This window comes from Puma concolor, chromosome A2 (genome assembly GCF_028749965.1).
Source record: "Puma concolor isolate L17-30 chromosome A2, mPumCon1.1.hap2, whole genome shotgun sequence".
Taxonomy (NCBI): Eukaryota; Metazoa; Chordata; class Mammalia; order Carnivora; family Felidae; genus Puma; species Puma concolor.
In genome coordinates this window covers 37,658,712-37,682,320 of record NC_141668.1, presented here as the reverse complement: position 1 = coordinate 37,682,320, position 23,609 = coordinate 37,658,712, and the positions used below count along the sequence as shown (strand labels likewise).

Below are 23,609 nucleotides of genomic sequence, written 5' to 3'. Positions count from 1 at the left end.
GTACTAGTAGTAGGTCTCTAGGTTACCCACAGCTTCTGTCCAACAGACCCAGGGTTCCCATGACCTCCTTTCCCTTGGATTCCATTATTTGCTAGAACAGCCTACAGAATTCAGGGAAACACTTGCATTCACAAGTTTCTTATGTAATGAAGTGCATGATGAAGGATAGAGATGAACAGCCAAAAGAAGAGATACATAGGGTGAGAACTGGGAGGTTCTGAGCACAGGAGTTTTCTTTCCCTGAGAAGTGGGGGTACACTACTTTCTCTGTACATGGATATGTTCACCCACCTGGAAGCTATCTGAACCCTGTACTTTAGGAATTTTTATGGAAGTCTCATTACATAGGCATGAGCAAACATTAACTCCATTTCTAGTCCCTCTTCCCTCTCTGGAAAATGGGGATTGGGGCTAAAAATCCCAAGCTTCTAATTACAGCTTGCTCTTTCTGTTGACTACCCACATTCAGGAGCCCACCAAGAGTCACTTCATTAGAACAAAGACACTACTATCACCCAGGAAATTCTAAGAGATTTAGGAGCTCTGTCAGAAACCCAGATCAAAGACCAAATATTAGAACAAAAGTTGTTCTTGGTGCTCCTCTCACTTAGGAAATTACAAAGATTTTAGGAGTTTCTGTGCCAGGAATTGGGGGCAGAAAATACACACACACACACACACACACACACACACACACACACACTCACACACAGATATATATGTCTATGTATATATATAATTTATATATTATTATAATATATATATTATATGTACATATATGTATATATTATATGTACATATATGTAATATGTATATATTATATGTATTATATATTATATGTATATATATAATTTTATAAACTGACAGAAATACATTGAGTGAATTGTTGAATGATATTGGATGAATGACAATGAGTGAGTTGTTCTTAAAAAAAAGAGAAAGTTAATAGTATTTTGATATAATGGATATTTCTTTACATTTTCCTGAAGACAATAATGTTAGAGTATCAGACTTTAAAAATTCCCAATTACCAATTTCTCTTAGAAGAATTACTTTGTTTTTATGATTGTTATTTTATTGTTCTTGATAACTTTATGGTGTATTTGAGTCTGAACAAGCTATTTAAAAAAGTTTTAAAATATGTTACTGTTGACCTCTTCTTTTGTATAATATATTCAAGAAATTCCAATTTTAGTATTATGTAAGTTATTAATATGAAGAAAATATTTTCAATTTTGTTGTATTTCAGTTACTGTGATGGCAAATACTGTATATATTTAAAAGTGGGATAACATTTCATGTAAGCATCAGTAAAATCCCTAAAATATTTTGAATAGCAGAGACTGCAGATGTCAGGTACATTATAAATCTTACCAATGATTTGGATTACTCTGTATTGCTAGATGGAACATGTAAAGGACATACCAAGAGTTTAATTTAAACATTATAAGTAAAATCAGCATTACTGATTATTATAGCCTATATTTATCAATCCATAAATAAGTCTGTTTTTTACCTTAGTAATGTTATAAATAATTTCCATAAAAATATTCTGGGAAGAGAAAAAATATCTTGTTATCCATGAGTTAAATTTACACTTTCTGCTTTATTATAAAAATAATGATCCATATATAATGTGCCACTTCTACAAAGTACTATAAATACTAACTCAAGTGCAAGTTATGTCTTAAAATGCTTTTTTATTACATTTCACACACACATATGTATGTAAGTGTAAGAATACAGTCACCCACACTCTTCCTTAAACATTGTAGATTTGTAGCTTAATATAATAATTTTTAGTTATGTTTGTCTGGCTGGTACCATGTTTATCAAAATGTCTTTGAAAGGCTTTGTGTAGTTCATGGACACACCAGTCCATCTATAGCCTCCACTCCTCCCCATTACCTTTCTCCTACTCAACTCACACATTTGTTTTCATTAAGACATCTGTAGGTGCCTCATTTTCTGATCCTTGATGTACAACATATCATATATCATTCTATCCTAGTTATTGTGAACCCATCTTACCTGCTATCCTCTAAGCATTTTAAGGAAATAGGCTATGTCCTATTCATCTTTGTATTCTCCCAATTGCTTTGCACAAGGGAGGCATTCAATAAGAATTTATTGAAATAGTTGAGGAGGTGGGAAATTGCTTCAGCAGTACGGATGAAATGATGCTCCTTGAACATTTAAAGAATTAAAAACAAATTTCTATTTTATAAAACTAGGGTTTTTAGGAAGGTAGCAGTCTCTGGTAACAAAGCAATTATCCCTTGTGGAATAAATAAAACCTTCAACAAAACAATAACTGGCATTTCTTAGTCTTAATTTTTCCTGTGATCTGGACTTTGTTACCAGAATCTAAGACTGCTAGTTTTTCTTAATTTATGTTATCAAAGTATCAAATGTACATACTTTAAAAATTCATATATTTAAGTAAACATGTAATAGAAAATAATAGCTACTCTGATAGGTGTATTGTGTATATGTGTACTTGTATCCTAATGTAATGATAAAAATTTAATAAGAACATAAGATGGATTATGATTATTAAGATAAAAAATAGATTTTAAGAACTGAGTAAAATTCATTTGAAATATCAACCTCTGCTCCATTCATAATAATAAATCTTTGACCATCTGAAAATATCATTAGTGGGTGTCAGAATTATCATTTGTCTTAGCTAAGCAAGCAAACAAGCAAGCAAGCAAACATATGTTATTTTGGGGAGGTCATTTATAACCTATGAAAACTGGCTTGGAAACCAAAGAGTTATTCTTTTAATAACATAAATCTTTTGATAATTTTTTACCCCTAAATATTTTTAGAATATAGGGACAGAACTTATCGTGGATATATATCATAATCCTCAAAGAAAGCCCTAGAACCAAGGTATACAACTTTCTTACACCAGATTAGAAGAAAACATTTCTTAACTTAATGCAACTTATTGCTATTCACAGAAATTTGGCATATTGTCTTATTGGCTTTTACATCATTCACATGACTAAAAATGTATGACAATAACACCATGTAAATTACTATAAGAAAGAGAAGTATATGTCTTGGTAATTTTGTAGCTAGATACTTTTGAAGATGGTTATATGTTGCAAATGTTATATTAACAATGTTTCAAAAAGATGTTTCTTAAACCTTGGAGCAGATAATTCTTTTTCATGGCTTTACACTTTAATGCCAAACTAAATCTCTCACCCATAAAAGAATCATGGAGCATATTTAAGGAATATCCAGGATATAGTTTGTCTATGATACCAGTATAGCCTGATAAAATGTGGGGAAAAAATTTTTAAATGCTTTGGCTCATAACATATACACACTTCATAAAAAGAAAGTTCTGTAACCTAAATGGAAGCATCTTAGTTGCTTACTTTATAGTTGCTTACTTTAGTAATATTGGATTATATTAAAAATTTAAATTATGTAAAAAAAATTAAAACTCTTTTCTATTTCTGCTGTGTCAGCTGAGAGTTCATAACATGGTAACATACTATGGTTTCATATTAAAAAATATTTGTCTATATTATGGTATAATTCTAGTCATCTCATATCTTGGTGGGATCTTAAAAAAAAAGGTTTTGCAAGGAAATGTGAGACCTCCCCGTGGATTTGCATTAGTCTAGTATATTTTTAATTCAAAAGTTGCATATAGAAATAGTAAGCAAAGGATTTTAAAGTCACATTATTATTACATTTGATTGTAATAAAGGTGATGAAATCTCCATGGAAAGGCATGCGGTAGCCACTAAATATCATGCTAATTTCTTTTCTCTATTATCATTAATCAGACATGAATTATTAATGAGAGAATAGTTCTAATAATTTTGATTTGTGAGCCTTTGTAATTTATGAACTACTTCAAATTGAAAATCTCCAGGGTGAAAATATATCTCATCTTTATTTATATTCCATCAACTCAGAGTACACTACCAAGTCCATCTACCAGGAGAATGCAGCCAACCTTAGATGGAAGTTTTGATCTATAGAGGTGATTTTAACTGCATTTTATTTCCAATTAGAGATAGAAGTTTGGTGATGGCTTCCTAGAAAATCACCTTGTAAAGGCTGATTTCAAGGCCAACTTCCATTCCATTTAAGAGATGTGTGCCATTTCAGATTCTCTTACATGGGGGAAGGCTGTACTGGGGTCCTGGAATCATTCAGCTGCACTTATATTTTGGCTCTGTGTCTTGCTATGGGTATGATCTCTCCATGCCTTGGTTTGATTATCAATAAAAGTAAAATAAAAAATATACTGCATAATATTGTTTTGAAAATTGAATCCAATCAATCTACATAAACTTCATGACATAATGTGCTGTTCATAAAGGTTAGCTCTAGCCTGAATAAATGACCTTGAGGCAATTTTTAAACTCTAAATAATTTGTAGTGTATCTTGATGGTTTCCCCCTGGCTCTTCTCATAACTAGAGAAAAGTAAAGGGTCTTGATGAAATACACATTCATTGGTTTTACTCTTTAGGGCAAGTTTTGGCAAAATTTATCCACAAAGGACCATAAAACAAAAGCAGGCTACAGTCAGGATTTGGCCTACTTGTCTTCTTTGCCAATTCCTGCCTTAGAACAAAAGAAATGACATTTTTGTGAATGATAAATTCATCTTTAAATAGCTGCTATTTTTTTCTAATTAAAATTTAATATTTGAGGGGCACCTGGGTGGCTGAGTCAGTTGAGCCAATGACTTCGGCTTAGGTCATGATCTCATAGCTGGTGGGTTTGAGCCCCGCATCGGGTTCTGTGCTGACAGCTCGTAGCCTGGAGCCGACATTGGATTCTATGTCTCCCTCTCTCTGCCCCTTCCTCTCTCTCTCTCTCAAAAATAAATAAACATTAAAACAATTTTTAAAAATTTAATATATGATCACTGTGGAAGATAACAAAGAAAATAACTTGAAAATATGGGAATGTTTTTCTATATTACTTATAACCACAGAAGACAACCTCAAGACTGGCAGAACAAACTCTACAACTAAGTGAAGAGAAGAGGCCACATCAAAGAGGGTAGGAAGGACAGAGACATGGATGGGAGCTAAAGAGCCCCTCGAGACTCTCCCTGCGAAGGGACAGCACAGGTGCAGAGAGGGAAGAGAAACAGACTCTCACACTGGTGAGCCCACATGGGAAAGATGAATCCCCATATAATTTGACTTTGAAAACCAGAGGGGCTATATTTCACCAGTTCTTAAAACCTGCAGGACTTAAAACCTAGAACTTTAAAAATCAGTAGTCTCAGCTCTGGGAGAGCCAAGAAGGCAGGAAGATGAGAGGAAACTGAGTTCCCACCCTTAAAGAGACAGCATAACAAACATCTCCATGGAGATGCAGCACAGAAGCAGTAGTTTGAATGTCCTATAGGGTATATAGGAGGGATATTTGTTTACTAATCTCAGAGCCTGTGCTGGAGCATCAGGGATCATTGGAAGACTTCTCCAGGAATACAGGAGCTGTCCACAGCCATTTCCCCCCACCCTGCGCCTCAGCCTGAGCACTCCATGCAGGGCTGAAACTCAATGCCTAATTTGCTAGCGTGTGCCCCACCTACATATCCCCTGTGGACATGCCCATTCCAGCCAGGCCTCAGCTCCAGGTCTTTTCCTCTGTCTCACTTACCCCACCCCCGCCCCCACACTGCTCCCACATGCTTCTGCAGATATACTGCCTTCAGTACACTCTTGGCAGGAGCCCATCCAAAATGGTACCGCAAGCCTGGCAGCATACGAGCAGCTCCCACAGGGGCCAGCACCATCCCAAAGTGATGCATGCCCTGGACAGAGGGAAAGATAACTATGCACACCAGTCACACTGTGGCCCTAGAAGTGGGTTCGGGCAGATAAATGATCTGACTGCAGAACTCTACTGACCAATGAAAGCTTCTCGAGGACAAAACAGGGAAAGCACCCTGATGTTTAGTGTTACTGCATCTCTGGCAAATGCCTGGTCTGACTCAACACAAGTTCAAAGCAGCTCCAGACTGGGCCACTAACAGCCCAGGAACCAAACAATGCCCACAACAGGCAAAGAGAGCCATTGCAGATGACTGGACTGAAGGCAAATGTGGCTCAGCCACAACAGCAGGATGCACACAACACATATAGGAGACACTCCTGAAGGAACACGTCCTCCAGGGCACTAGAGGACCCCTTCTTCCTAAGGCTACTACTTTCAAGAGAAAGATGTAGCTGACATTACTAACACACAGAAACAGACACAGAAGGTTAGACAGAGGAGACAGAGGAATATGTTCCAAACAAAAGAACAGGACAAAACCTAGCAAGGTAACCTAAGCTGAATGGAGATAAGTAATATGCCTGATAGAGAATTAAAAAAAAAAAACAAAACCTTTTTGGGTCCAATAGTGTATTTATTTTTAATTTAGTTGTGTGTGTGTGTGTGTGTGTATGTGTGTGTGAGAGAGAGAGAGAGAGAGAACATCTAAGTTCTACTCTCAGCACATTTAAACTACATAACACAGTGTTATCAACTATGCTCATGATATTATACATATATTCTCAGAACCTCTTCCTATTTCCCACACTCCCAGCCCCTGGCAACTACTTTTCTACTCTCTTCTTGTGATTTCCACTTTTTTTTTTTTAATTTCTCATATAAGTGATACCATGAAATGTTTGTCTTTGCCTGGATGTTTGTTTGTTTGTTTTTCACTTAGCATGATGCCCTCCAAGTTAATTCATGTTTTCCCGATCAGCAGCATTTCCTTTTTTAAGATTGAAACTTCTTCAGTTGTATGTATACATCATATTTTCTGAATCTGCTTATCTGTCCACAGACATTTAGGTTGTTTCTGCACCCTGGATATCGTTGATAATCCTTAAGTGAGCATGGGAGTATAGATATCACTCTGAGATAGTGTTTTTGTTTCCTTTGGATTATATACTAAGAAGTGTGATTGCTGTCTCATATGTTCGATTTTTACTTTCTTGAGGAACCTCTGTACTGTTTTCCATAGTAGCTGTGCCAGTTTGCATTACTACCAATAGTGCACAAGGGTTTCCTTCCCTCCACATCCCCACCAGCATGTTATCTCTTGTATTTTTTATTTTTTAGAGTTCGAGATTACATTTAATGAGTTTGTTAATGCTTCCTTTTTCTTTCTTGAGTACGTAATTTATTTATTTAAATTTAAGTTAGTTAACATACAGTGTTCCAAAAAGTAAAAATGGAAGGAAAGCTTCCAAACTCATTCTATGAAGCCAGCATTACCTTGATTCCAATACCAGGCAACGACCTCACCAAAAAGAACTACAGGCCAATAGCCCTGATGCAAACACCCTGGATGCAAAAGTTCTCAACAAGATACTAGCAAATCAAATTCAACAGTACATTAAAAGAATTATGCACCATGGTCAAGTGGGATTTATTCCTGGGCTACAGAGCTTCTTCCATATTTATAAATCAATCAACATGATATACCACATTAATAAAAGAAAGGATAAGAACCATATGATTCTCTCAATAGATGCAGAAAAAGCATTTGGCAAAATAAAGCATCCTTTCTTGATAAAAGCCCTGAATAAAGTAAGGATAGAAGGAACATATCACAACATCATAAAGGCCATATATGAAAGACCTGCAATTAACATCATCCTCAATGGGGAAAAACTGAGAACTTTCCCCCTAACACCAGGAACACAACAAGGATATCCACTCTCACCACCATTGTTCAACATAGTACTGGAAGTCCAAGCTTGAGCAATCAGACAACAAAGAAAATAAAAGGCATCCAAATTGGCAAAGAAAAAGTCAAACTTTCATTCTTTGCAGATGACATGATACTCTACATAGAAAACCCAAAGTCTCCACCAAAAAAAAAAAAAAACAACCTGCTAGAACTGATATGTAAATTCAGCAAAGTCACAGGATATAAAATCAATGTACAGAAATCAGTTGTGTTTCTATACAGCAATAATGAAGCAGCAGAAAGAGAAATAAAGGAATTGATCCCATTTACAATTGCACCAAAAAACATAAGATACTTAGGAATCAAACTAACAAAAGAGGTAAAAGATGTACACTGAAAATGATAGAAATCTTATGCTTGATAGAGAATTTAAAGTAATGATCATGATGATACTCACTAGACTTGAGGAAAGAGTGAAGGACCTCAGTGAGGCCCTTTACAAAGTTAGAAAACATAAAAAATAACCAGTCAGAGATGAAGAATTCAATAAATGAAATTAAAAATACATAAGATGGAATAAATAGTAGCCTAGATGAAGTAGAAGAATGATGAACAACCTAGAGAACAGAGTAATGGAAATCAATAAAGCTGAGCAGGTGAGAGAAAAAATACAATATGAAAATATACTTAGGGAACTCTGCAACATTCCATGAAGCATACTATCATTTGCATTATAGGGATTTCAGAGGGTGAAGAGAAAGAAAAGGGAGCAGAAAATTTATTTGAAGAAATAATAGCTGAAAATCTCCCAAATCTGGGAAAGGAAACAGAAATCCAGATCCAGGGGGCACAGAGAAACCCCCCAACAAAATCAACCCAAGAAGGTCTGCACGAAGACACATAGTAATTAAAATGACAAAAAGTACTGATACAGAATTTTAAAAGCAGCAAGAGAAAAAAAAAATAGTTACATACAAGGGAGAATCAATAAGGCTATCAGCTGATTTTTCTCAGCAGTAATATTACAAGCCAGAAGGGAGTGGCATGATATATTCAAAGTCCTGAATGGGAAAAATCTACAGCCAAGAATGCTCTATCCAACAAGGCTATCATTCAAAATAGGAGAGATAAAGAGTTTTCCAGGCAAACATAAGTTAAAGGAATTCATAATGATGAAGGAGACTCTTTGAGTGGAAAGGAAAAATCATCAGTAGGATTAAGAAAAAGTAGGAAGAAAAAAGTAAAATTAAGTATATCTATAAAGATCAGTCAAGAGACTTGCAAAATAAAAGGATGTAAGTTATGACACCATGTACCTAAAACATGGGAAGCAGGGAGGGGAGGAAATAATAGGTTTAAACTTAATATACCATCAACCTAATATAGACTGCTATATGCAGAAGTTGTTATGTATGAACCCAATGGTAACCAAAAATCAAAAAATAATAGATAGGCAAAAAATAAAGAGAAAGAAATACAAGTATACCACTAAAGAAAGCCAACTAATCGTGAGAGAAGAGCACAGGAAAGGAACAAAGGACTACAATCAAGTAGGGTGATGGAATGGATGAAGAAGTAAGACTCATATATGTGATGCCTGCAAGACACTCATTTCACACCTAAAGACACACAGATTGAAAGCAAAGGGATGGAGAACCCTTTATCACGCAAATAGATGTGAAAATAAAGCCATAGTAGCAATACTTATATTGGACAAAATACACTTTAGGACAAAGACAGTAACAAGAGACAAAGAAGGACATTATATAATAATAAAGGGAATAATACAATAAGGAGATATAATTCTTATATCGTATATCTTCTTATATGCATATATATAATATAATGCATCTAAAATACGTATGCATCCAACATGGGAGCAACCAAATATATAAAAAAGTTAGTAACAGACATAAAGAAAGTAATGGATAGTAATACAATAATTGTAGAGGACTTTGACACCCCACTATATCAATGGGTAGATCATCCAAACAAAATCAACAAGGGAACAGTGGCTTTGAATGACATATTGACCAGAAGGGTTTACCAGATATATTCAGAACATCCCACCATAAAACAGCAGAATACACATTCTTTTTAAGTACATATGGAACATTCTCCAGAATAGACAAAATACTAGTTCATAAATAAAGTTTCAACAAATTTAAAAATACTGACATCATACCATGTACCTTTCCTGACCAAAACACTATGAAACTAAAAATCAACCACAAGAAAATATCAAGAAAGAGCACAAATACATGGAGGTTAAATAACATGCTATTGAACATGAATAGGTCAGCCAAGAAATCAAAGGGGTAATAAAAAAGTACACAAAGACAAATGAAAATGAAAACCCAATGGTCCAAAATCTTTGGCATGTAACAAAAGCTGCTCTAAGAAGGAAGTTTATAGCAATATAGGCTTATGAAGGAAGAAAAATCTCAAATAAACAACCTAAACTTACATCTAAAAGAGCTAGAAAAAGAAGCACAAACAAAACCTGAAATCAGTAGAAGAAAGGAAATAAAAAAGATTAGAGCAGATATAAACAAAATAGAAAAAAAAACAATAGAACATATCAATGAAACCAGGAGCTGATTCTTTGAAAAGATGAACTAAATAGATAAAACTTCAGCCACTCTTCAAAAACAACAGAAAAGAAGGGAGTCAAATAAACAAAATCAGAAATGAAAGAGGAGAAATAAAACTGACACCACAGAATTACAATTATCAGAAAATATTATGAAAAACTAAATGCCAACAAATTAGACAACCTAGAAGAAATGGTTAAATTCTGGATACAAATTACCTCCAAAACTGAAGCAGGAAGAAATAGAAAATTTAAAAAGACCAATTATCAACAATGAAATTGAATTTGAATCAGTGATCAAAAAACTCCCAAAAACAAAAGTGCAAGGCCAGATGTCTTCACAGGTGAATTCTACCAAACATTTAAAGAGTTAATACCTATTCTTAAACTATTCCAAAAAAAGTAGAAGAGGAGGAAAAGTTTCAAATTTATTCTATGAGACTAGCATTACCCTAATACCAAAATCAGGTAAAGACACTACAAAAAAGAGACTACAAGCCAATATATCTGATTATCATAGATTTCAAAATCCTCCACAAAATATTATCATTTGAATCCAACAATACATTAAAAATCATTCACCATGAGCAAGTAGGATTTATTCCCTGGGTGCAGGGTTGGTTCAGTATTCGCAATTTGATCAGTGTGATACATATCACATCAACAGTATCAGTAAAAAATCATATGATCATTTCAACAAATGCAGAAAAGGCATTTGACAAAGTACAGCATCCATTTATGATAAAAGCCCTCAACAAAGTATATTAGAGGGAATATTAGAGATTATTATTAGATTATATCTTTGAGACCATATAATATATTAGAGAGAGCTTCAACATAACAAAGACATCGTATGAAAAACCGACAACTAACATCTTACTGAATGGTGAATAACTGAGAACCTTTCACCTAATGTCAAGAACAAGACAAGGATGTCCATTCTTACCACTTTTATTCCACAAAGTACTGGGACTCCAGACAAAGGAATAAAAGGCATCCAAATTGGTAAAGAAGAAGTAAAACTTTCACTATTTGCAGTTCACATGGTACTATATACAGAAAAGACTAAAGAGTTCATTGAACAACTACTAGAATTGATAAATGAATTCAGTAAGGTCACGGGATATACAATCAATATACAGAAATCCATTGAATTTCTATACACTAATAATGAAGTTGCAGAAAGAGAAATTAAGAAAACAATTCCATTTACAATTGCACCAAAAATAATAGAATACGTAGGTATAAACTTAACCAAGGAGGTGAAGCTATAAGACATTGATGAAAGAAACTGAAGACAACACAAAGAAATGGAAAGACATTCCATGCTCAAGGATTGGGAGAACAAATATTGTTAAAATTCTTCATACTACTCAAGGCAATCTACAGATTTAATGCAATCCCTACCAAAATACCAGCAGAATTTTTTACATAACTATGACAAATAATCCTAAACTTTGTATGGAACCATGAAAGATCCCAAATAGACAAAGGAATCTTGAAGATGAAGAACAAAACTGGAGGTATCACAATTCCAAATTTCAAGATATAGTGCAAAGCTGTAGTAATCAAAACAGTGTGGTACTGGCACGAAAATAGACACATAGATGAATGGAACAGAAATAAACCCACAATTATATGGTCAATTAATCTTTGACAAGGAGATAAGAATACGCAATAGGAAAAAGTCTCTTCAACAAATGGTGCTGGGAAAACTGGACAGAAATTTGCAAAACAATGAAACTGGACCACTTTCATACACCACACACAAAAATAAACTCAAAATGAATTAAAGACCTAAATGTGAGACCTGAAACCATAATAATCCTAGAAGAGAATACAGGAAGTAATTTCTATTACATTTGATGTAGCAACATTTTTCTGGATATGTCTCCTGAGGCAATCAAAACAAAAGTAAAAATAAATTATTTGGACTACATCAAAGTAAAAAAACATCTGCACATCAAAGGAAACAATCACAAAATAAATCACAAAATAGCAATAGAAGCTATTTGCAAATGACAGATCTAAAAAAGGGTTAGTATCCAAAATATATAAAGAGCTTATACAATTCAACCAAAACCTCAAATAATCCAGTTAAAAAAATGGGCAAAGTTCATGAACAGACATTTTTCCAGAGAAGACATACAGATGGCCAACAGACACATGGAAGGATGCTCAACATCACTCATCGTTAGGGAAATGCACATCAGAACCACAATGAGATATCATCTCACACCTGTCAGAATAGCTAAGATGTGACACAAGAGTTTTAGCACAAGAAACAGGAAGTGTTGGTGAGCATGTGGAGAAAAGGAACACTTGTGCACTGCTAGTGAGAATGCAAATTGTTGCAGCCACTGTAAAAACAGTATGGAGGTTCTTCAAAAAGTTAAAAATAGAATTACCATATGATCCAGTAATTTCACTACTGAGTATTTACCCAAAGAATACAAAAATACTAATTTGAAAGGATATATGCATTCCTATGTTTATTGCAGCATTATTTACAGTAGCCAAATTATGGAAGCAGCCCCAGGGTCCATCAATAGATGAATGGATAAAGAAGTTTGTGTATGTGTGTGTGTGTGTGTGTGTGTGTGTGTGTGTGTGTGTGTGTGTAATGAAATCTTGCCTTTTGCAACAATACATATGGATCTAGAGAGTATAATGCTAAGTGAAATAAGTCGGAGAAAGACAAAAACCATGTGATTTCAGTCATACATGGAATTTAAGAAACCAAACAAACAAAGAAAAAATAAAATTCAGAAATAGACTCTGAAATAATAGAGAACAAACTGATGGTTACCAGAGAGAAAGTGGGTGGGGGGGAATGGGTGAAATAGGTGAATGGGATTAGGAATATAGTTATCTTGATGAACACTGAGTAATGTATAGAATTGTTCAATCACTATATTGTAACCTAAAATTAATATATCACTGTATACTAACTATGCTGGAATTAAAATTTTTAAAAAGAAATAAGCTATGAATCTAATTTTCATTCCTGTGCTTTCTACTTACTATACAATGAAATTATTCTATTCTGTAATAACTATTCTATAATAATTCTATTATTATGCAAAGAATTTCTTAACCAAAAATCTCTTAATATTCTTTACACATCTTTCATTAAAATGTACTAATTATTTCTTATAAAATGTCTATTAATAATCTACCCCTCCCACTAGATTGTGTTCAATTTGAGAATGAAACTGTCATACTCTTCTTCATAAGTCTCATGCTTAGTACCATGATGGGTACATGGTAGGACTCATGAATAAATCTGAAAATTTAAGAACATAATTACTCTTTACTCAATGTTAGATTGTAAGATTATAATCCTGGTCCTAGCTCAAAGATAACATTGTCAAACTCTTTACCTACTAACAACTAGGCACAGTTACACAAAAATCAGGAAGAGCATGATTTTTCATTACCAGTTATTTTAGAGCTTATTACTTGATAAAAATAATATATTTTGTTAATTCCTGAACTTGTTCCATTTCTTTACTGCCTGAAAAGCAATTTCACTTAAAATATTTTCTCCAAAGTTTTCAAGCCAAATATTTCTGAATGACATTTAATTTTGTACCTAAAATTTAATAATCAGTCCTAAGAGGATGTTACATAATTTATGAAATAAAGTTTTGAAGACATCCTTTTAGAATACAGTAAGCTATTTTCCTATGGCTGTTCTCAGGCCTGGCTGAGAAGCCACATGTTCTCAGGCATCCTATTCCACAAAGCAAAAACCAAGGGCTAAGATAAATGTAACTTCCTTTGGTGAGGAAAGATGTGACTGAGTGTTTATTGTATCTAGGAACAGAAACTAGATTGCATATTTTTGCTAAAGAAGAATGTTACTCGCTAGTACTGAGATAGTCAAAGAGTGCTTTAATTCATTATCTTTCTTGAATTGTTTGTTTCACTGGTAGTTTTTGGACTAATCTCAATGTATGTATTTTTTCAAATTAGCTTCTATCTGGGAAATCTGGATGAACCATCATCCTAGTCACAGGCATTAAACTCTTTTCTTTGGTTTTCTATTAAAGTGGTCAAAGATAAGTAAGAAAATAGGAGCAGGGGAATCAGCTTCATCCTTGGAAACTTGAAAAGTTGGCATCTGTGCAGGTTAACTGATGATTTGCTTTCATATTCATTTACCCTAACATCTGTACTCTATAACATAGGGAGTTCCATTTCCCATCTTCTCTTGTACAGTTGCTTCCATGTTGGAGATGTGAAATATTGGATGATGGAAGATAAACAGAAGCCACCATAGGCTTCTATAGGCAGAGCATAGGTCTGTTCAGTATGACATCTTTGTAGTGCGTAGAGATCATCCCTGACTCCTGATCCCGCTTGGACCTCCCTTTCATACAGGTAGTCTTCACTTTGATTCTACCTCCTGGGGTTCTAAGCTCTGGTAACACCACATCTTCTCTCTCCTCTTTCTCTTGTACTTTTTCTACATGTTCCAAATTTTTTCTCTTTGTATTCCAGTATGGATATTTATATCCTTATTATCAATCCATTTCACTAATCCTTACTTTCGGTCATCTTCTGTCAAATCAATGTATTGAGTATTAATTTTAGTTACCTTGTTTTTTTATTTCTAAATTTTCTATTTGAGTCTATTTCAGAGATTCTAGTTCTCAGCTGAAATTCTCCATCTTGTTCGCTATTTTATCAAATGTGTTATTTCAATATACTATTTATTTTAGATTTAGTGTATAATTAAATCCAATTTCTGGATCAAATAATTTTTTCTTATGGTATATTTTTGTTTTGTTTTGTTTCGGACATTTGGTGTTGTCTGGTATGCCAAAGTTGTTTGCTAGAATAAAAAACACTGATCATGAATTCTTACAAAGATCATTTGAGGTTCTGATGATGTTATAATTCTCCACCTAAGATTTCCTTTTTATTGGTCAAAAGTTAATAAAGGAGTTGATACTCTTAAAATAGGGTATTGACCTAATTCAAACAAAAATTTCAATATTTGTAAAGGCTGTTTTATTTCTGGTTTGCCCTTACTGTCTCCAAGTTGCAAATTTTCAGTGGTACCAGTGGAATCCTGGGCTGTTTATCATTGTTCTTCCTCCTTGTGATTTCTTATTTCTGATTTTTGTTTTTGTGGTCTCTTAAGATTTCCAAAAGCTCTATTCAGCTTTTCAGCCTCTTAGCTACTATTTTCTGCTCAACTTCTCCATCTCTCAGCTATGTTTTATAGATTGGAAAATGCCTCAAGGAGTAGAATATTGGATTCACTCATCTACATGCCCATCCTTTCTGGAACATTTAATTCTCTGGTTCTTGCTGGTTTCTTAATTTTTCTAATGCCTTCAGATAGATTTTTTTTAATGTTTTACACAGATTTAACAGTTATTCTTGGTAAGAGGGTTGGTTTAATATACCCCAGTTCACAAAAATGGCCAAACTCAAAAAGCAAAAAATTGAATAATATATAGGAAAAAGTAGGGAAAACAAATAATACTTTTAATATCTAAAAGCAAGTCACAAAATGAGAGATGTAAATATAAAAATAATTAAAATAAAAATAAGAATTATGAAATTTGACAATAAAAATTCAGCAAATTTTTTGGAGTTTCTAAAAAGCTAATAGAGTCAGATCCATTTCCCAGTTTGGGCAGGAAAACCTATTTTCTTCCCCAAGACACCTATCTTCACTTTTTCTTTTTATTCTCCAATAGGGGCCCTCGGAAGGTTAAAGCTCAGGTGGAACTTCTTTGAAAAATATCCACAGCCCTTACTGAAGTGCTCTGGAATTTCTCTGCAGTCCTGGACTAAGCAGGTAGGTCTCTTTGGTCACCAGAGGGTACCTCAGAGAAAAAGAAATGATTCCAGGTTTGGATCATGGAGGATAAAAGATGAATCTGTAACATTTTTTTCTGTTAAAGGATAACAAAATGTTAAAAGAATGATGGGGATATAATCAAAGGGCAAAGAAACCAACTTAAATGTCTCCCTTTGGAAAAATCTGGGATTATTTGAGGATATATTGAAATAATGATACAAATGATTATAAAATAAGAATCCATTTGTCCATGCTTATATAAATAAGAATTTAAATAAGTAAATTAAAGGGTGATAAAAGAAAGTTCTTCCTTTAACAGAATGTCAAGTAATAAGATATAGAAGAAAAAAAAATTCAATTAGAAAATCGTCAGTGGTTACTAAAACTAGTGGTTGAAAGCTTGGTGATTAACAGGATATTTATATAATATATGTTCCCCCAAATAACATTAATTATATAGGGGGAAAGTAATCTTACAGTGAAGAAACCTAGTGGACACTTCATAAATATGTAAGGTAACAACTCCAACAGTAGGACAAACCAACCTCATATTTCTCCTAATGCTGAGGCTGCATATATTCTGTGGTATTCTTGCTAAACATGCATGAAATGAATCTAACAGGGAAATGTCAGATACATTAAATAGAGGGAGACTGTACAAAATAACTGGCCTATACTCTTCAAAAAATGTTAAGATCAAGAAAAACAAAGAGAGACTGAAAAGCTGTACAAGATTAAATGAGACTAAAGCGACATGACACCTAGCTGCCATGCATGATTCTGGACTAGATTCTGAAGTGGAAAAAAAAGTAGATATTTGGGCAATTGACACAATTTAAACATGTACTGTGAATTATATAATGGCATTATATCAATGTTACATTTTCTGATTTTTGACAGTTGTATTGTAGTTATACAGAAGAATGTTCTCCTCCTTCTTAAGAAACATATACTGAAGTTGTTTGTATTTGTGTTTATATATAGATAATTGGAGAGAAATAGAGAGAGCAAATAAATGAGGCAAAATATACCAACTGATGATCTAGGTAAAGCACAAAATTCATTGTGCTATTTTGGCAACCTTTCTATAAATTTGAAATTATACAAAAATAAAACGTTTATAAGCAAATAAATTAGATGAAAAATCCCCAAAACTATAAGGTATAACTGAATGGAGTCCAGCCACTGAGAGTGGCAAGAAGCCAGTGATATTTATAACTATGTAAGAAGAAGCAGAGGGCAGGAAAATAAGGACAACATCCTGATATAAAAATAAGCAAAAGACAGTTTATAAGGAAAAAATACAAATGACCGTTGAACATATTAAAATGAGTTCACTGGCACTCATAAGAATAGATGACACTACATTGAGGTATTGGCTGTATTTTACAAAACAATACTTGCCGACAATATTTGAAAAAAAAGTTTTCTCATGTCAGTGGAAATGTGAAATGCCATATCTAGAAAAATTATATATAAGTTTACCTATTGATACCATTCCTAGGAATATAACAGAATGATACACTATAAAAATATTAAAAGACATATAAACAACTCCAATTACTGCCAAAAGTCCATCAGCAAAGAAGTGGTTGAATGATTAGAATACATCCACACAATGAAGTTTTAGGGTCCTTTAAAAAGAAAGGAGGTAGAACTTTACATATTACATACTACATAGTGGTATCCAGGACAGCTTTTTTAGACGAAAAAAATGCAAGTTGGAGAAAATGTGTATAATATGCTACCATGCATCTAAGAAAAGATGGAAGGAAGTAATGACATATTAATATATTGTTTATAATTTTAAAAAGGATGGGGATGAGGCAAAAAGTGAGCAAAAATTGTTGCCTAAGTGGGGTCAAGGGAAGACGAGACAGAGAACTTCTCTGGATGTACCTTATTTATATATGTATTTGACAAGAATCAATCATTACTAAAAATCTCTGTGTTGGGGGAGAGTGGGAGAGAGAGTAAAAGATTATATAGCCTTCGTGAGGCTTGATTATATTGGCCTAGAGAGCTATGTAAAAATACAATGGCTTGTTCACAGTGTATACCTGCAGTAGGAGATAGGGTGAGTCTTTCAGATGATGTGAGGAAGGGAGCAGAAAAAGGGAAGGTAAGAAAAGAAAGAAACTGCTTTAGGTAAATGTGGCCAGTGGGAACACATAAATAAAATAAAATGCAAGGATTTCAGATGTGCTATGGTCCTATTATTAAAATTATCTTTATTAATCAGAGATATTTTTAAAAAGATGATCACTGAAATATTAATGGTATTTTTCTCAGGGTGGTAGGATTTTAGATTATAATTAATTTGCTTTATATTTATGTATTTTTCATCTCTTTTCAAACAATGACACTATACTATTTATAAACTCTAGAACAATGCAATAAGGCAATTTCTATTCTAGACAAAAAGAACTAGTAGTACATACCAATAAAGAATAACTAAAACATGGGGCACCTGTGTGGCTCAGTTGGTTGAGCATCTGACTCTTGATTTTGGCTCAGGTCATGATCTCACTTAGTGAGATGGAGCTCCACGTCAGGCTCTGTGCAGGCAGCATGAAAAACATGCCCCTCTCCTGCTTGCACTCTCTATGTCTCAAAATAAATACATAAACATTTTTTTAAAAGGTTTTAAAAAATAACTAAAAGAGCAGCACTCCAAAATGAAAATGGATAAAAGATGTGAACACTTAATAGATAAAATATAATGTAAATATATATTTAGAATTATAGTCAACTCTTTAATAATCAAATAAATACAAAATTACAAAACACCTTGGATACAGGGCAGGAGAGAAATGGGAGTGAAGGATTACTCTTGAGGTTATTTACCTGAACAAGTAGAAGAATGATTAGTGATTGATAACATGGGAAACATCCCAGGGAGAAAGACAAGGAGTCTGGTTTTAAGTTGAGATGCCTATAAGATATCCAAGTAGAGAAGCCAACTTGTCATTTGGATGTATGAGCCCAGAGATAGGAAAAAGTTCCAGACTGGAGCTGTAAAGGCACGTGTTGCCCACAAAGTAACAACATTCGAAGCCTTGAAACTAGAAGAAATCATGCAACTGATTGTAAAATAGTTCTAAAGACTGAATTCTAATGTTCAATTACAATTCCATTGATTCAGTCCTAATGTGTACCAAATGTTCAGAGTGTGGGAAAAAGTAAAGATATCAGGAGAATAATTTTTGAGATAGAAGGAAAACCAGAATATTGTGATTTTCCTGAAAAAAGAAATGTTTTAGAAAAGAGAAATAATCTAACTCAGAAAGGTATTAACTGAGAACTGATCATTAGATTGATCAATATAGAGGTCACTGACAAAAAAGACAAGTTTCAGGGGAAGTGATGGGGTGAAATTCATTCAAGTGTGTTCGGGAGAGTAGGAAGGAATAGGAGAAGACTTGCAGATAGTGAGGCTAGATAACTTTTTTTGAAGTTTTCAGTAAAGGGCAGCAGTGAAATAGGGAAATAGCCATAGGGGTGTTTGTGTCAAGACAGACCTTTTCTTTTAAGATGGGAGAAGATATTAAATATAGGTTAATGAAACTTTATTACTAGTCAGAGAAATATTAATAATAAAAAAGTGAATTAATTGCTGGAGAGTAGATGAAGGAAGATGGAATCTAATGTAAAAATGAAAAAGTCAGCCTTCACTAGGAACACAGGATGTTCACATAGAGTAAATGGGTACAAATAAGCATCAGAGAGTAGATATAGTGGTCAGGGCTATTGAAATTTTTTATATTACTTCAATTTTTTCAATGAAGTTAGCAGTAATGCCTTCAGTTGAGAATGTGGATGCATAAGCAGGTATTGACAGTTTGCAAACAGAGGGGAAAGAAATGTCTGGGTTAAAACAATAGAGGATATATTTCCCACAGCATTTAAGTTGATGTGCTCTGGGTAAATATTTAAGGCATAATGTTTATCTTTTCTCTGGTCAACCATGATTTTTTTATTTGTAATTTCATAGGGAAGAATTAACTGCACTCTAAATGTATGGTGACTCCAAGAAATACCGTTACACCCTTTAACTAAACACAAGCTTGTATATTTATTTCTTCATGTGGTAGAAGAATCAATATTATAAAGTCACTGAATCAGTGATCTCTATACATGGCTATCCTCAAACTTTGAAAATCAGATTAAGTAAATTATTATATGAATAACCTAAGTGGGCATTATAAATGATACTATAACTTATTCTATCCATTTATTTTACTGATAAACATATTGATGTTTTTATTATCATTTAGAGATAAATTTCCCTTGATTTTATTCCAGTGTCATAGGTAGAACATGTAGGTCTAATTAGATTTTCAAGAGCAAACCTTTTTCATTACCAATATTGACACTCCAGACAATGAATGGAAGAACTAATATTCTTATATAGTCTAAATAAAAAGCTAGTGTAGTCTTCATTTCTATATGTCAGCTTGGACATATAGAAGGATCTTTGTCCTGACAGATATTTTCTCCCACAGAAGTGCTTCATTTTGATTATGGTTTGAATTTGAATTAGAATTTTTCCTTCTATGTTTTTCTTTAAGGCTACTGAGAGATGTTAATGTATTTATCTTATGTGTAAACCCTTCAACATGACCCATTCCTTTAGATTTGTGCTACTCATTATGGTAACCAACAAATATCTATTGAAAACTTATAATATGTTTGGAACAAGCAAATAACTTAATTTTCTATTTAACTGCAATTAATTTGCATTTGAAAAAATGAATTCTTTAATAATATTTTTCCATTAAATACAACTTTATTGCTTTCATGGGACTGACTTCACTTTAGCCATTGAAAATGTAGCTTACAATTAGAATGAGCTATAAGTGTAAAACATAAACAAGATTTGAAGATTTAGTATGTTAAAAAAAGATAAAATATCAACTTGATAAATTTTTATATTAACTACCTATTGAGATGATAGTAGTTTAGATAAATTAGTTTAAAAAATACATAAAAATAAAATAGTAATAGGTAATAGAGAAATGAGTACTCATCTTCTAAAAACTTTCTAATAAACTTCCTGGTTTCAAAGGACTAAGTCTACCTACACCGATACCTTATAAGAGAAGTTGGTAGCATGTGCATTCCAAGTCAAACAGCTAAACATATTACTGGCTCTTGATATTTTTAGTTTTGTTCTGTTTTTTTGCTTGGTTGGTTGGTTTTTGATCACTGCCTTTCCTTTCTTTCTTTCTTTCTTTCTTTCTTTCTTTCTTTCTTTCTTTCCTTTGTTTTTCTAATTTCTTTGTTTTTCTAATTTTGTTTTCCAAGGAAATAGAGCAGCATGGCCAGCCCTGGTCAAATTTATCAAATTGGTGTTTTATTTGGCATCTTTTTTTCTCTCTTGGTGATATCCTATCTCCTTTTGACAGTATATTTAATGCGTAGGCTACCCAAGCTCTCCATTTGGAGCTCCACACAAAGGCTTTATCTTTGCAAGAGAATAAGTCAATCACTGCAAATATTTCATGACCATTTATTACTATTTCATGGGCATGATGCTTCATTGCATAGAATGGAAATTTCAGGCTTTATAACAGGCAATTGGAGGATATATTCTGTGAATGTCAGAAGTTTTGGACCAAATTCAAATGTTACTATTGGACAGTTGTCTATTTCTCCTACTGGGCCTATTAAGGGCCTATTGGTGGGTCCTATTAAAAGCAATTTAACTTTTTGATTTTTTTTCTTGTTTGGCAAAGGAAAGTGTATAAATTCCCAAAGCTCTGGTAGAATGCAGTACTCTCTTTGCAGAGGTAATCATTCATTTTCAAAATTCTAATATTAGAGTTTCACTAAAAATACTTATAGTATGTTGATGCAGCAATGCTGCATTCTCTTCATCTAACCAGTGTAAAAGATTCCTGCAAATATTAGATGAGAGGCATTCTTGAGTTAGCATAACTTTATTTATTCCCTGGTGCGTGGGATCTCATTGCTTTGGTCCATGTGGGATAGTCCTGAGAGTGATGGATGACTCACTGTGAAACAGCTGTGACCTGACAGAGATCTTGCTGGCAATGCATTTTCTGTGTAAATTTGATTTAAAAAAAAAAAAGCAATCACCATTATGTCATTGCATTCTTGTGCTTCAGTATTGGTGGCTGTATTCCCCAAGGATGGAGTAACACCCTTGTATGGGGGTTGATGAAACAGGTGGGCTGGTGTGGAGAGCATGAAGATGAGGGAAGAAAGATGAAAATATATATAAGCATTTGCAGAACAAGCTGGCCTATTTACTATTAAAGCTGGGACAGACACATTATGTGATGTTTTGAAATTCTTAGAAATGGTCTGCTGGGACTAGTAATCATCAGTGGATGCTGTGTAAAGCAGATCCCAGGCAAAATTACCTAGAGCCTCATAGTACACTCCTCTATGGTCCTTTTCCATCTCTTTCTTGAATTGAGGTCCTTGGCACATACTTAGTTTATCTGGTTTTCAATTTCTCCATCACTAACGAGAGATAAAAATAGTATCCATCTCTCGGGTAGTTTTAAGTATTGATATGTGTAACACTTTAAGAACAGTAGCTGGCCTATGTATGCATTGAAAATGTGTGATCTTTATTGAGAAAAACCAAACAGAATTATTTGATTTTTGCTCAAGACCTTGGCTCTATTCTTCTTGAACAAAATTAGATGATCCAAATCTCTTTCTCATATCCTCATCAAAACTTGTTGGTCTTATATCCCCCCTTCCATAATAGTAAAAGCTTCAAACTAGCAGCCAACTGCTGAATCTGGCATGTGAATGAGTTCTTTTGTGCTTGTACAGTTAAAAGTGTAATTAAATGCCAGTATTTACAAGCTTAGATTCAGACATTTCTTATAAAAGTATGATTTCTACTTCCCTTGGAAAAAATAAAAATCTCTCAACCATGGGACAGCTCTCCCAATGGGAGTACTCAGTTGGAACTGTATACAGTAGTAGCAATACCCTTTTAATTCTACTTATATCTTCCAACTTCCCAGTCTCCAGCTATCCCTTATTTTTTCTTACAACCCAACCCAGTTCATTTTCCACTGCTGTTCTGGGCCCTGTAATCCAGGTATCACAGCTGTCTTCCATAGTTGGGTTGTTTGTAACTAACAGAGCACAAGAAAAGAGAAAAAGAAGAGTTAGTCTAGACATGGAGAAAAATGCCATGCCATATTTGTATAGGAAAACATTTAATTCACATTCCCTGAGTCCTGCACATATGCCAAGCACTGCTCTTAGTGGCCAATATCTGTTAATTCACTTGACCTTTACCCCGGTCACAATTAGGTGTTAGAATTTATTCTAAACACAATGGAAGTCACTGAGGGATTTTAAGTAGAAGAGACATAATACACATACAATTTACATATATAAATATCACTGTAGTTGCAGTGCAGAGCTTGGAAGGGGTGAAAGAGAGGATACAGGGGAGCCAGTTAAGTAATTATCACTGTAGTTAACAAAGAGAGAATATTGGTGATTTGGACTAGATGA

General features: G+C 33.8%; 1 long non-coding RNA gene across 5 annotated transcripts in view; it reads left to right on the top strand.

Annotated features, from left to right (window-relative positions):
• Window positions 1-23,609, top strand: part of LOC147583103 (uncharacterized) — a 623,699-nt gene that overhangs the window by 406,225 nt on the left and 193,865 nt on the right. For all 5 annotated transcript variants that reach the window (XR_015245463.1, XR_015245462.1, XR_015245464.1 and 2 more), the window contains one exon: window positions 15,994-16,094. This is a non-coding gene — a long non-coding RNA (uncharacterized LOC147583103). The remainder of the gene's footprint in view (window positions 1-15,993; window positions 16,095-23,609) is intronic.